This window comes from Poecilia formosa, unplaced genomic scaffold (assembly GCF_000485575.1).
Source record: "Poecilia formosa unplaced genomic scaffold, Poecilia_formosa-5.1.2 Scaffold40, whole genome shotgun sequence".
Classification (NCBI taxonomy): Eukaryota; Metazoa; Chordata; class Actinopteri; order Cyprinodontiformes; family Poeciliidae; genus Poecilia; species Poecilia formosa.
This window is the reverse complement of record NW_006799979.1, coordinates 1,361,503-1,376,585: the sequence shown is the minus strand read 5'-3', so window position 1 is coordinate 1,376,585 and position 15,083 is coordinate 1,361,503.

Sequence of the window (15,083 nt, the reverse complement as noted above, 5' to 3'; positions counted from 1 at the left end):
TTCATTATGGTGCAGCAGCACTCTGGAAATGAGCAGAGACTGCTGATTTGAGAGTCATTCCAACAAAGGCTTTTCATGCATTTGAGACATTTTCCACCACAGACAAACAGCTACTTTGTTCTTTAAGAACAAAACTGTTTCAAAAATGATCGCGTCTTGTCAGCCACTCGGACACATTTCCATGAAAATCAGTCACTCCCTAAATCGCAAACGTGCCAATATGTTCTAAAAATGACCAGATGTACTCGGCAAGGGTAACCGACCAACAACAAAATATTTGGTTCTTGTTCAACCAAAATGTTTGCGTGTTAAGTTAGCATTGTAGCTCGGCCTCCACTCTCTCCACTTGTGTAGAAAGTACAAGATATAAGAAAGCTTAAAAAAAGTACAAGAACATATAGCCATCCATCCATTATCATACTACACGCTTATATGCGCGTGTGAAAGTCTTTTCTGGTATGGCTGATGATACAGAGCGTTAAAATGTTCCGTCTTTTACAATGTTGACATCTGTGGCAGTCTTGCTTCCTAACAGCCAAATAACAATTGGAGCCACTGGATGATCGATACCCTGCAGAGTTTTATGGCATCATTTAGCTGCCCCTGGAGGAATTTAAGGGTAATTACAGACTACTCACTACAGTAGACACCATTATACACAGTGGATCATAAACAGCTGTAAATTGCACTGTCGTGCCAAGCTAAGGATTTCATGCTACTGAACAAACAAACTGATGACTGAGGGTTCAGCTGTGTTGAGCTAGCTTAAATAAATCAGATAAATATCTCCCCAGTCTGACCATAAAAAATAATAATAATAATAATTTTTAAAAGTTTTTATGCACACTGTGGCGTTTCAGCCACCTAAATATTAAATTTCTTTCTAGATATATCTTAACAGCCACACCCGCAGTTGAGGGTAATAAACACATTAAAGCTTTTTTACCACCAGAGCTTCAAATGTGGTGTGTCAGCAGTGGCTTTAGTGCAGCTTTTGACCCGACTGTAAAGCTGAGAGAAACGTCAGCGAGTGTTGAACACTGAGCTTAGTCAAAAGATAAGAAAAGAAAAGTCATTAGATTAAAAAACATATAGAAAAGGTGAGTGGTATGTCTTTAAAAATCACAAAAAGTGCCTGACAGAGCTTACCCAGCCCCTCTGCATGAGTTTGGTCTTGTTAAGATAGCGATCTAAATTGTTTATCTCTGCAGTCAAACATGCCGCATCTGTTTGACTGCAACATGTTTGACTGCAAAGATATGTGGCTATTAAGCTTGTAACACAAAAACAATTGAAAGATTTAGCCTCACCTGGATTTTTCTTGTTTATTTTCATCCAGCTACATATGCAGTATTGAAGATGTGAACTGGAAAGTAAAATAAAACATATCAACTTGTAGATAAGATTTTTTTTATCTACTTGTATTTCAAATTTAGACAGAAAAAAACAGAAATAGACAATAGATGGAAGACAGGTTATTATCAATTTGCAAAAAATGTATGCTGCGGCTTCTGTGTTTACTGTAAGCTGATGCTTTTCTTTAGGTAGGCCTTCCTAGTGCCAGGTTGAAACCCACGTCGCTGCCAGAACTACCCAAATCCTCTGCAACTCAAGAGTCAGCAGCAATAATTCTTAAAAATCAATCGTCCATTTAATTGTCCATTGATGTGGCCTCCTGCTGGACTGTATATTTGGTTATAAGATCACAGGGACTACTTGCAAACATGTGCATTTGTGTGTTTTGCTCTTTTATGCCATGACTAGGTCCAAAACGTTAAAGAATTCCAACTGGTCAGGACTTTTTGTAAATGTGAAAACCAGTTGTTTCGCTTTAATTATATAAGCAGGTTGTGGTCCAGTTTAAGGTAAAAGTTTGCTTTAAGTGGTGAATGGGTAACGCCTAAGGAATGCATGATGTCAAAAGACAGTCCCATGGGGACACAAAGAGAAATGTGCGTGCGTGCGTGTGTGTATGTGTGTGTGTATGTGAGTTCCTAGACCTCGAAGATATCGACTGCTAGCCATTGGGTACTAATGGGAAGCACCATGCAGTTCTTTTGCGCTGAAGCACGACACCCTCACCCCCAGTAAGACAATACTGACCACCTGGTCTGCACCAATACTGTGTCTATGTGGGTGTGTGCGTGTGTGTGTGAATGTGTCCACAATGTAGGCTGGCTGTAACGCGAGAGGTCAGGACACAATAGAGCTGAGTCTCTGAGGACGTAACACCACGCTGAGAAAGGTCACAGCTAAGTGGCAAAATGCTCCACACCCACAGTAATGTTGGGACAGTGTCTGTGTTCTCCGTGCTACTGCTAGTCTCACCATCCCCACTTTAAATCAATTATCAGTTTCAATTGAGAATGCTACGGCAGCGCACTCCTTATTGGAATTTGATTGGCTTACTTGAGTTTTATGCCGCAATCACACTGTGCAGCTAATGACCGGTCGTTTATTGTTCTAACGGTAGCTCATCCGCAAACAGCGCCTTGCACAATTCATTAACCCTCGAACATTTTGTCTTGTTAAATGAACAAACTTTGGTTGCTTTTATTTGGGGGGTTTTATGTTGTCGACAAACACAAAGCAGTGCTTAACCGGGAAGCGGAAGCCAACTTTTGTATTCAAATAAAATCTGCAAAGCATGGCGTCTGTGGGTATGTCTCTGCCACTTTTCTTTTTTGCTAGTTAAGTCATTTAACTAGCAATAAAACATTTCTAATTAAACACTGCTGGAATTTATTTTGGTGTATTTCCAAAAAAAAAAAAAAAAAAAAAAAATCTAATGGATTTTGGTGTAAGCAGGAATGATGTGTTTAGGGTGATGAGCTCTTTTTGACTACAGATAAAACTTATCATCGTTACCCTTTATTTTGGAGATGTTAGACAGATTCTCCCGCCTGAGTTGCAGAATAATAATCCAGAGTTACCATGGAGACGTTAGCTGCTTTTTCATTCCTCGCCATGTTCATCAGCTTTGGTGGATGGCCATGTCTTAGTAGGCTGGCATTGAGACATAATCTTTCAATTTTCCCAGTATGAATATCTCAGAGCTTCTTTTGATGTACAAAATGTTTTCTTCCTCTAAACTTTTCCACTGTTTTATCCCTGACGTGCCTGCCTGGTTCCCAGGTCTTCAATAGGCTGTTGTGATAAAATACATATAAAGTCTGCACTGCATTTTGAGTATGAGTGTAAATGGATTTAAAGACACAGTGTACCTTTCAAACTTATTTGTTAAACATTTTGAAAATGATCATTTCCTTCCGCTCCACAATTATGCACTGCTTTGTGTCGGTCGATTACATAAAATCCTGCTAAATAGATTGAAGTTAGTGGCTGAAACACAACAAAATGTAAAGAGATTCAAGGCTAATATGTTAGGAGAGAGCTAAAGTTTACATTTGGCTCAGGATTCACTTTTTTATTTTGAGAAAAGGGAGGCAGTGCTTTTGTAGGAATGTGGCATTTAAGGGCTTTATCAATTTAGATCTTGTCAAGGCAAATGAACATTGTTGAAATGAAACGGTAAGAAGCTTAAACTGCTAGCTTGAAGCGCAGTAGCGGAGCCAATGATTTCAGTGACAGTTTGATCTGTTGCTACAGGACAAACTGTTCAGCTCCACTGAAAAACAAACAAACCAAAAAAAAAGAAAAAGAAAAAAGAAATCTGCACTGCTTTGTCCAGACTTTCACAACTGCACAGACACAGTGGATCTAATGGTTATTGCCTGTCATAACTCACTTTAAAACGGTAGGATAATAATTGAAGCTTTTTGCCCTTTCTTCATTTTTTCTTATCTTATGATGATGACCTTTTGTTATGGACTCTCCTCTGAAAGGAGGCCGACTGAAAGGCAGGGAGACAGCAGAGCGTCCTCGTGTTTGTGCGTGTGTGTCATTTGCTTGTTGATCGTCTTCAGCAGTCTGGTACTACAGTTGTTCTCACTTTACGGTGATCAAACGGCAGCAACAGGCATGGAGCTGTGCATGAGCACGCACACACACACGCACACATACACACACACTCGTCCTGCGTCGTGCTGCCTGCAGGTTTTGTCGAGGTGCTGCCGTGTCAGGTTTGAATCCATTCAGCACGCTGTTTATCCTTCAGGATCTCGCACACAAAACAAACGTCAAAGACTGACATGGACCACCAGAAATGCTGCTCCATGTTTTCTTGGTAAATGCAGAGCTGTGTGTGTGGGGGTGTGTGTGTGTGTGTGTCATGCCTGCAACAGATGAAATAACTGTTATTTGGAGTAAGAAAGAGCAAAAATTAAAAAATAAAACAAAGAGCAAGATAAAAAAAATAATACATTTTAAATATTTCTAATATTTATGTGTAACTTTTCAAAGTTTTACACAGATTTACTAAATATTTATTTCACTATATTGCTTTCACTTCGTGCTTCTTCTCAAAATAAGACAAAGCATTACAAGAGTAAAAGAAGTGATTTCAGTCTTACAAATTTCTGACAGAGGGATGTGAATGCTATCATTTAGACATTTTTCATATTAACATGAAATTATTATAAATAACTGGCCCTAGAATTGGCTCCTATGTGGCAAGATGACGATGTGAATCAGGGTTTGGATGTGAGCAGCAGTAGGAAACACCAAACATTAACTTTGGACTTAACAAATCCTCACGTCAGTCAACTACAGCAGTAACTCGTAGATTGGGTATCCTACAAAACAACCCATTTACACATTTCATCATTTTAAATGTATTGTATTTTATTTGGATTATCTGTGACAGACCAATATCAAGTTAGGAAATGAAAGTAGAATCAGATTTATTTTGTTGTTGTTTTGTTTTTGTTTTCTAATCAGTTCATTTGACACTACATTTTACTTTCCTATTTACTTTTTATAAATATCTTATATTTTATCCTTACACATAAGCACCGTCGTGAAAGACAGCAAAAACCAGTTTCCTGCCCTTTTCCACGGCCTCTTCCCGGAACCTATAAACGGCGTCTGGATTCTCTGGGGGAAGAATTTGTCCAAACACTCTGGAGAGGAAACAGACCAGACAGGTGAGTCATTCCATCTCAGCACCATCACATCACTGCTTCTTCACCTACAGACAGATTGCACACAAAGTGCAATCTTGAGGGCTACTGTTGAGTTTCACTGAACAGTAGCCCTTATTTGCTCTGAGTAACAATTATTCTCCAGAACCCAGAACAAAAGGCAACATGCCAACTATTAAAATACTCAATGAGTATTTAAAACTCCTGGCGTCCAAGTGGTCATTGACACAGTGTGGGAATTAAACAATAAAGTGGAAAAGGAGCGCGATACAAGTAAAAGTGGTTCCAGTAATGAAGACTTCTTCATTACACAATCTACTGTATATATCCATCATCATCTGCCCAGCTGAGGTCGGGTAAACGGGCCCTGGAAGGAAACTCAGAGATCACTCTGCCCAGCAACACTGAACCAGATCAAACATTATGCTCCCAAAACCAAACCAATTTAGTTTTCATCTCATCTGACCAGAGCGCCTCCTTCGTGTCACTGAAATGTTTTCTCCGTCCCCTCAACAGCTTGTGGCAAACTAAAAAAAAACAAAAAAAAACAAAAAAAAACTTGGACTTCCTTTCAGCACGGTCTTATTGCGAGGCTGGATCTGTAGAGTACACGACTGTTTGTTTTCTCAACACCTTTCTCCCGACGACAGATTCTCCCCTCTGAGTTTCCATCAGCTGCAGCAAAAACTGAAAAAAAAAAAAAAAAAGGATTATTTAACAGCCTTTTTAAAGATTGCAAGTCTAAAAATATGGAAACAGGATTTGCTTAGCTCACTTTTGCTGAGTTCTTGTTATTAGGCGCCCACTGAAGCTTCACTGAGCCAGTTCTGCTGCAGGTGTGAAACGTCTCAGGGGGGAAATCGTGACAGCTTTATATTGAGGTTTGATTTTTTTTTTCTTTTGCTATTTATGTGTAACAACTGAATAGATCTATTGTTTCAGATTTTGTCGTCCCAATAAATACCTGAAACCGAAACTCAACCATACGCACCAGCCTTTTTGTAAATTCTGGAAGACCTAATCTCCCTCAAAAACCAGGATGCTACCAGTTTCACCTTATTGTTTAAAATGTGTAGATAATTACAAAAAAAAAAAAAAGAAAAAAAAAACATTCTGGGAAACAACATGGAAAATCTCTTAGTGACAACCAGAGAGGGTCTAGATCTGTATCGCAGGTAATTGGGTCAAATGAGATAACAGTGCAAAAGTGTACGTGTGCAAGTGTGTTTTTTCCACTCTTTGATTTGACCTCAGTTGGCAGTTAAGACCAACACAAGCACACTCTAGAGACCATCTATTAAAGCACCTATGTCTATATTTCCATTTCCTCTCTTCACACTGAGCAGTTGAGGTAACTCACTAACCACGAGCTATTCTTTTCCAATAAACAAATCAACTTTCTGCTCTCAAAACACAGCTCAGTTTGCACGGCCTTTTCCTCACAACTGTCAGTTTGAACATTTGCATGCGCACTGTTAGCGATGGCAACATTTCAATAACGGCGACTCTTGGTGCGCCCGGCAACTCAAACTAATTTTCTAGGCTTTTTAGCAAAGAATGACCGATGCGTTCCTGTTGAATCTTTCATCTGGAGAGGCTCACATAAGGCAGGCTTCTCAAAGGTTTATGCACCTATTAAAACACCAGGTACTTGTGATGTAGACGGCGAGACCGTCATGAGTAATTTCAAAACTTTTTCACATACGTATGGTATTTATTTTGGAGAATTACGAATAAGAAAATAAACTAATAAATCTGTTAAATGTGTAACTGAAGTCAGAGGTATTCAGTCAGGCTAACTGAACTGTATTTCAAGTCTGTTAATGGTGATTGGTGTGAACGCAACAATACTGGATTATGAAACAATGTTCTGGAAGTATAAGCTTACAGGAGTGTAGACGTATGAAAAAGCACCATTTTATTTATTTATTTTTACATTTCACCCTCCTTACAGTTTTGTTTCTACAATTGAGCTGTACAGGATAAATGTGACAGTATTTATGGAATAATTAAGTGAGCAAATATATATTTTTTTTCCTTGCATTGCATTTACACAACCTGGCACTTAAACAGGGCCGTGTGTTTAATCTGAGACCCACTGAGCGAACACAAGCTCGTCTCCACGGCAATGGAAAAATTATGACTGCTCAACACACGTGATATAAAATTATATCAATTCATCTGCTCATACCGAATATATATATTTCTTTTTTTTCACACATGCCTTATTTCACTAAATGAATAAAATGATGTTTTACGCTTTTAACAGTTTTTGGCTTCAGTGTTTTCCAGATACTGCTGTGTCAGCAAACATTTTTTTGTGAACCTGTTGTCTGACCATAAAGGAACAGGTCTAAAAAGTAAGATTACACTTTGCAAATACAGCCAGAAACAAAGACCTTCAACTCTGGAGACATTCTATTGTTTCCCAATTTGGTCGTAAAGACCCATCGCTACGTTTGAAAAGAAAAGGGCAAAAGCTCTTAAACTATGTGGAAATGTTGAACCGACATCTTAAACCATCAACCAGGAAGTTGCTCAGCCGAAGAATCGATTCTAGCAAATGCAAACTAAGTGGATGAAAACTTCTTAATGTAATCGTATGAAAATAATTCAGACAAATCTGCTCATTTGTGTGCAACATGGTAGCAGATGCAACTAAAATTTAAAGTGCATTTTAGGAAATTCATGAAAATAAGATAGAAAAAGACTGTTCCTGTTTACTTTTATTTTACTGTCCCTTTAGCTTAAAGCTTAAAGTAGTAATAACAATACTTTAATATTTAGGACTTAAATGGTCTTTCTAAAAAAAAAGTTGATTATTACTTATTAGCCAGAAACATTCACAGATTCTGGGGTGTTAAAGCTGCAGTATGTACCTTTTATGTTTAAAAAATGTTTTTATTTTTTACATGTTTGTTAAAACGGTCACTGTGTTGTATAGTATGACATATAATCTGTAAAAATAAATAAATAAATAAATCAAGATCCTCAACCTCCTCCCTGAGCAACTATTTCTGTTTGACTAACTGTAAATATCACCTTTTATACATTTTTAAAATAATAATTAATGGGATTTAGGAGGATTACTGGATGGTAAGTTAAGTGTCAGATGAAAACACAATTGCCAACCAAAGGCAAACAAAAGATGATTATCACATGGTAATTCAGGATAAAGAAAAACAGTGGAGACCAAGCCTACAGCGGTGCAGAGTTAAAGGGCCAGACGTCATTGATTTGATGAGAACGTTTAGTTGCCAGAGTTTTGAGACGTGACTTTGACTTGAGGAAGAAAGACTCCACACCTGACTTGGAGTTGCAAAAGACAACTTGTGAACATTTCTGATTTCTGATACCAAATCTTGATGGCACAAATTGTCAAACCTCCAACCAGAATTATCCGAGAAGCTTGTTGATAGCTCCTGTAACCAGTGGGTTGTTGGTTCAAATCCCCCACTCCGTCTCTCTCAGTCACTTCCCCTTGCGTCTTTGGAAAAGAAATTCCACCTTGGTGCTCGTCAGAAGGCCAGGTGGCGCCTGCTGAATGAACGGCAGCCTCACTGCTTTCAGCCTGCCGCAGGGCAGACATGGCTATGATGTAGCTCACCACCATCAGTGTATGGACGTGTGTCCATACACTCAAAGCGCCTGCTGCGTGAGGCCCTTTTGGAGTTGAAAGTACAGGCCACACTGCTCACGAAGACCAACTCCACGCACACGGCTTCAGACGCACAACCTCATGACATTTTCATGTCAAGCACATTGGCAATGTGAAACCGAATCTCTCTCTTTCTGCAGTCATACTCGTCTGGAGCATGTAAATGTGAAACCCACCACACACTCCCATCAAGAACCCAAAATGTGATATTTCAGAGGCAGGATGCAGATATTTAGATGAAAGAGGCAGAAAAAGCGCAACGTGGAGTCGGTGTTTCCCCTACGTAAGGTGTGGTGACATTTTAATGTTGTCAAAAGGTATTTTTAAAAACAAAAAAATACATCGCAGTTCTTCTTTAATCAGAAGGCACATTTTATTTATTTATTTTTTGGTGGTGTTGCATGACTAATGCCCTTAGATATGCTTGCGACACTCATAGTCATAATAGATTGAAATGCATAAACACTGTATTAATAGAATAAAAGACTTTATTTGAACACAATTGTTCAAATAAAGTGTTTTTTTTAACTGGCTTTTGTAAGAGAACCAGAACTCATTTCAATTCCTTCAATTGCGAAATTGTGGAAGACACACATTTGACTTCTTGCACCCAAAAGTTTAATTTATATTAAACAGAACATCCAATATGTCATTCAATTCCAATTGCAACTACTTATCTACCACTTACGTGTTGATTTTCTGTTATCCTTTTATGAAACCTTCAACTGAGGTCAGTCCTCGCTCTCGTCTGCATTTTGCTCCAACTTTCCGAACACCACAATTAAACAACTTCAACTCATCCCAAGTGATTTGTTTCCGACAAGTACGTGAACAATTTTGATGGTAAATTCAATTTGCAATGGGGCTTGAGTGATGAAATGTGCAACTAATACACAATAGACAGATTAGACTTTTGAGAAACAGTGAGACTGACTGGTTTACCACATCAAAGTTATCTAAAGTAGCTGAAATCTGCAGCGTACAGCAATTAAACTGTTACAACCTTTAACAGGGCCACACCTCCACCATTGTGACCTGACCATTTGACTTTCACTTAGCAAACATTCATTGGTTTAATTAAACGAAACAGTTTTCACAAACACAATTTGAGAGAGCAACAATTAAAGCCAATGGAAAAGTCTGTTTGAAAAGCTGCTCAAACTGGTGCGTGGCATCATCAGCGTTCACGCCTCATTTTGCTTGCAAATCAACACAAGAGGTGAAGGCGAACCGAGGGTTCGGTTCAGGCCGAAGACGCAGGCTTTAAAATTTCTCAACTGCTCGACGGTTTTTCAAAAAAAAAAAAAAAAAGACAAACTCTATTCTGGAGTCAGAAATTTTACGTTTGAGTCTCAGAAGACAGCAAAGCATAAAGCGATAGTCATCTTTTCTTTTCTGTTTTTTTTTTTTGTATACACACATGTAAACAGCATGTTCCATTATAATATATCTGTGTGTGAAGTTTCCACAGAGAGGAGTGGGCTGACTCAAAATGAGAGCTAAGGGCTTCCTCTACAAGCTGGTGAGAAACAAGATGAGTGGAAAACTGGTTTTACACATAAACGCAAACACACACACACACACACACAAACACAGCATTTTACAAAACTCTGCAGACAGATACTGACAAAAAAAACCAACAAAATACTCTATAAATAAAACATGCAGTTTGGGGCTGCAAAGTTGCTCCAAATATACAGTGCACACTATGTGGCAGACAATATGCATATGAATACGGTAATAAATGGTATACAGACAAACACATACCTCTGTTTAAAAGAGCATCTATAACAGGAAACACCCATATTAAACCAGTTTGTGTCGACCATGAATAAATGTACCTTGGTGTAAATAACATGATGACTCCAACAAGTAGATTTTCTTAAAGGATGAAAGTATTTAACGACATGTTTCTCTTTAGAATGATGGGTTTGTTTGTTTTTTGGCAACAGTGGCCTTCATCGAACAGGAAATTGACAGGAAACAAACTGGAGAGAGAGAAAGAGAGAGAGAGAGAGAGAGAGAGAAAACATGCAGCAAATGACCTGAGAGCTGGAATCAAACCAGGACAAAAACTGTAGCTTCTGCACATGGTGCTACAGCAGCTAAACCACCCAATGGCCTCTAGTGATACATAAACCAATCCTCTTCACTATTACAGTTATCAACATAAATTCAGGCCAGATTCAATTAAAGCCTGTTAAATTCTAGTCATTTCTAGTCAACTCAAAAAAAAGTCACGTTTTAAACTTATATCAGTACAATTAGATTCAAAAAGCTCAATGACCTTTGTAAGCTTCCCAAAAATACAAACGTGTGTAAACTCCTTAAGTATTTGAAATTAGATGGCTTGTTATATTCCTAGCTGAAATATTAAATATATTTTACTGTTTTCTTGGGAGGGGGTGGAAGGTGTAGTGGGGAGGGGGGCTATTTGGTCAACAACTGTGAAAATCCAATGATTTTATTCAGTTTACGTAAACTTGTGTTTTTAACCGCATGCAAGGAATACTTTCTGACACGTCTTCATTTTGCATGCATGGATCTGATGAGATGTTTTGGCTTCTTGCACAGATAAAAACGTAGCCAGTGACAACAAATCAAGCTCACATGATTGTTTTCAGAGGATGTCAGGGCACATTTCGTTTGCCCAGAATTTATTTAGAGAGGTGTGAACGTACAATCAATCTCCGATGCGGACCAAGAAAGTAATTAAAAAAGTTTTTGGTCAGCCTAAAAACAATTGAAAGGTTTCGGTTCAGCTGAAGTGAATTCTGGTGTGGTCCGAGTGCGCATGTGGATGCAAGCGGACCAGAGACCGCACCAAAATCAGGAAGGACTATAGCGCAGGGCACTCTGGGTAAATACAACCAAAACAAACGTGAGAGTCTAACAGTAGAGGAAGAAATGGTTTGTGTATTTTAACCAAAGACAAAAGAGAAATCCCACAACCCCTAGAAATCTGACGCTACTCCATTTTTGTGATGCGCCCTTGCCTTCTTTTTAAGATTTTGGGTCGTTTCCTTCAGGAGATTTTGCTGCAGCGCCACCACAGGCGGGGAGGAGCGAGAGATGACAGGTTTTCAAAGGGTTTGGTTCATTTGACATTTTGGGCTCCAGTCAAACCGAGCCTACTGGACTGTCAGGTATGAAAACACCCATAGCGTTCCAGTCAGTGGGAAGAAATAACAATATAAATAATAATTTCAAAGTTCCACACTGCTCTCTGAATGTATTTTAAATCCCTTTTTGTCTCGGTACACGAGGTCGAGTTCTAGTTTTGGTTTTAGCAAAAGGAAAAGAACATTCTTCTCTATTGATAAAATGTAGCCATTATTTATTGGTTATTTTGAAAAGGCAGAACTGTGAGTGCCGCGCTGAGGACTACAGCCTCCATATGTGGGTAAAGAACACACACTTCAAGGTTTACAATACACATGGGGCCACGTTTGTGTCAACTCTCCTACTTTTTTCCATTTGTCGATCTTTTCAGATTGTTCTGAAAGACTCGTACAGATGTACATCTTTCCTTGTGGCCTCAGGCAATTGTTGGTCAAAACGATCCATCCTGCTCTCTGGTTGAACAACCAGTCGAGGAGTTGGAGCTAATCGACAACGTCGCAGTCTGAGCATTTTCCCGCGAAAACAAACAAGCCCAGAAAATTCTGAGCAATCGCACAAATAGTTTCACATGTGGGGAGGTAAGAATTTATTATTATTATTATTATTTTTGCTTTTATTTACAGTTCCGTCACGAAGACGGCGTCGGATTCTCCCAAAATCTCCTGATCCAGCAGACCAGAACTATTTGAAGTGCGCATCAGCTCTCCAATGCGTACAAAGGAAAGCTACTTTAAAAATCAAAATCCGCTGTTACATTTTGATTTAATGCTTTAGAGGTTACAACAAATCATAAGCGAAACCTTCATATTATGTAAAGTGGAAATCAAAACTCTTGATGTTACTAAGAAGAAAAAAAAAAGTGACAAAAGACAACAGACTACAAGACAGAGGGAAATGCCACAACAAACACCCTTAACTTTTCTCTGTTTCTTTTTTAAAATGTTTCTTCAACTGTGTTTGTTCCTGCGTACGTTGCGGTTTCAATATTCAGACAGGGAACTCCTCTCACACTTTGACTGCTTGTAAAAAATAAAAAAATAAAATTAAACTTTCACTCATCTGGCTTAGCTGTCCTCTTTATGATTGTTATCATCTTCCTTGCCTGTTTCTGTCACTCTTTAATGCTTATTTTCTTTCTTTTGTTTTTTTCTCTCCTTTTTTTTTACTCTGTGCAAAAGTGCATATGTCTGTGGGTGTGTGGGAGGACAATAAAGAACAGAAAAGGTTACGTCTCGAAGGTGTGAAAGTTTGTGTTTGTTTTCTTTGGCTGCTATTAAAAATGCATAATAAAAAAAAACTGGCAAAAAATAAGTAAATACATAAAAAAATTCTGTTGATATTAACACAATCTTTATGAATAACCTTGAAGTGCTAAATGTGAACCAAACAGGCCACAGGTAAGCAGTCGTGTTTAGTCACGACTATACATGGTGATTTATTTGTCAATGCATCTGTGGGAATTATGTTTTCTGTATAATCTACAAAAAAGAACATTGAATGAAAAGGAATGTGCAACTGCATACAGGCTTTTCTGGGAAAATTAGATTGGCGAACTGATGCATTTGTGATAGATGAATGTATCTGCAATCTACAAAAGTTTACAATACTTTTTCACGTCACAACCACAAACATCCATGTCTTTCAACGGGATTTTATTAAGGATTACCTAAATCATGATTGTGAAGTGAACAGATGGTTTTCAACAATATAGAAAAAAATAAAAAATAAAAAAAAAATAAATAAATATATATATATATATATATATATATATATATATATATATATATTTAAAAAAAAACACTTTTGTAAGTCTTTGTCACCATACATAAAGTTGATCTCAGGATAATGTCTTGAGAGCATGCTCCAGTTTTTCCAGTCTAAGTTATCAATCAGTTCTATCTAAGCGTGTTGACAACTAACAGTGTCACAGTGAACTATAAAATATGCCAACCGGCTGATTCACAAATTACAGTGAGTGTTGGTAAGGTCAAGCCCTGGGAATTCCCACACCAGACACGATCCATTTTAACGTGTGCGAGTCTCCCTGGTCTAAAGAATAAAAAGTATTTCCAGTGGAACATTTGCATGGAGAAAAATATGAATCAATCAATCTGCTATCAGCGTATCATGTTAGTGCAGATTCAGCTGAGAGCATAAGTTCAATAGCATTTGTTATGGCCTATTTAAAGTCATGTGAGGTTAGTGAGTGGGTATGTGATGTATTATAAATGGATTCTTGGAAATTATAAAATGTGACAACACATATTAATGACTGTGGACCAGAGTGCCTCAAGATGTGAGAGCACAGATCAACTGAACTGAGCCAACAGCGCCCCTCTAAGGCAATTAAATGCATGGACGAGGCACTCAGCAGTTATTCACCACTCTGTCTCCAGTGTCATTTGACGCTGGTTTCAAATATTCATGGTCTTGTTGTTTTCTACAGGACATTTTAAAAACTGGAATCGATGTTTTGTACAGACCTTTGTCTGGAGAAGAGCAACACCTCATAGGAACCAAATTTTTACTCGAGTTTAAGTGTTCAAACATGGAAATAATTTACAACACAATTTGACACAAACCTTGAAAATCAGAAAATGAAACTTAAAGGTTTTGATCCACATAGGATAGGAGTATAGGTTTTTTTGTTTTGTTTTTGTTCGTTTTTTTTTTTTACTTTTGTGTGAAACAATCTTAATAAATATGGGAGCTGGACACAGTTCTTGGAAGTCCTGTTAGATTTGTGCACATGCTTTTAAATGAAGTAGCATAAACACACTCAGAACATTTTAGAAAAGTACAACCTTTAAACAAAGAGTCTTCTGCTCATCCTGCAGGCTGCCCATAGAGTTTAAATCTGGGGACTGAAATGGTCATGAAAGGACCGTTTTGTGTCGAGTGACAAAGTTTTCTTGATGTGATACCAGGGTTCTTTGGAAGAGAAAAGCCCTCATAGCACCTCACTGTACTTAACCTTTGTGCATGACCTGCTTTTCCCCATGTTTGTCTCTTTTTATTCCAACTCCTCCTTTTGTTTGCAAACAAAAATGCTACTTTTCTTTGTCTCACCTGAACAAACCACACAGCTTCTCCAGGTAAAGTCCCAGTGGAGTTTATATTTTTACCCTTGTGATGGTGGGAGGAAAAAAAATGCCAATTATGTTTTAATGAATATTACATTTAAAACCCGAGGCTATGCTAACATTAATTATAAAAATAGTAATAGAAATAGTAATAATGATAATATTAAGACTAATCAT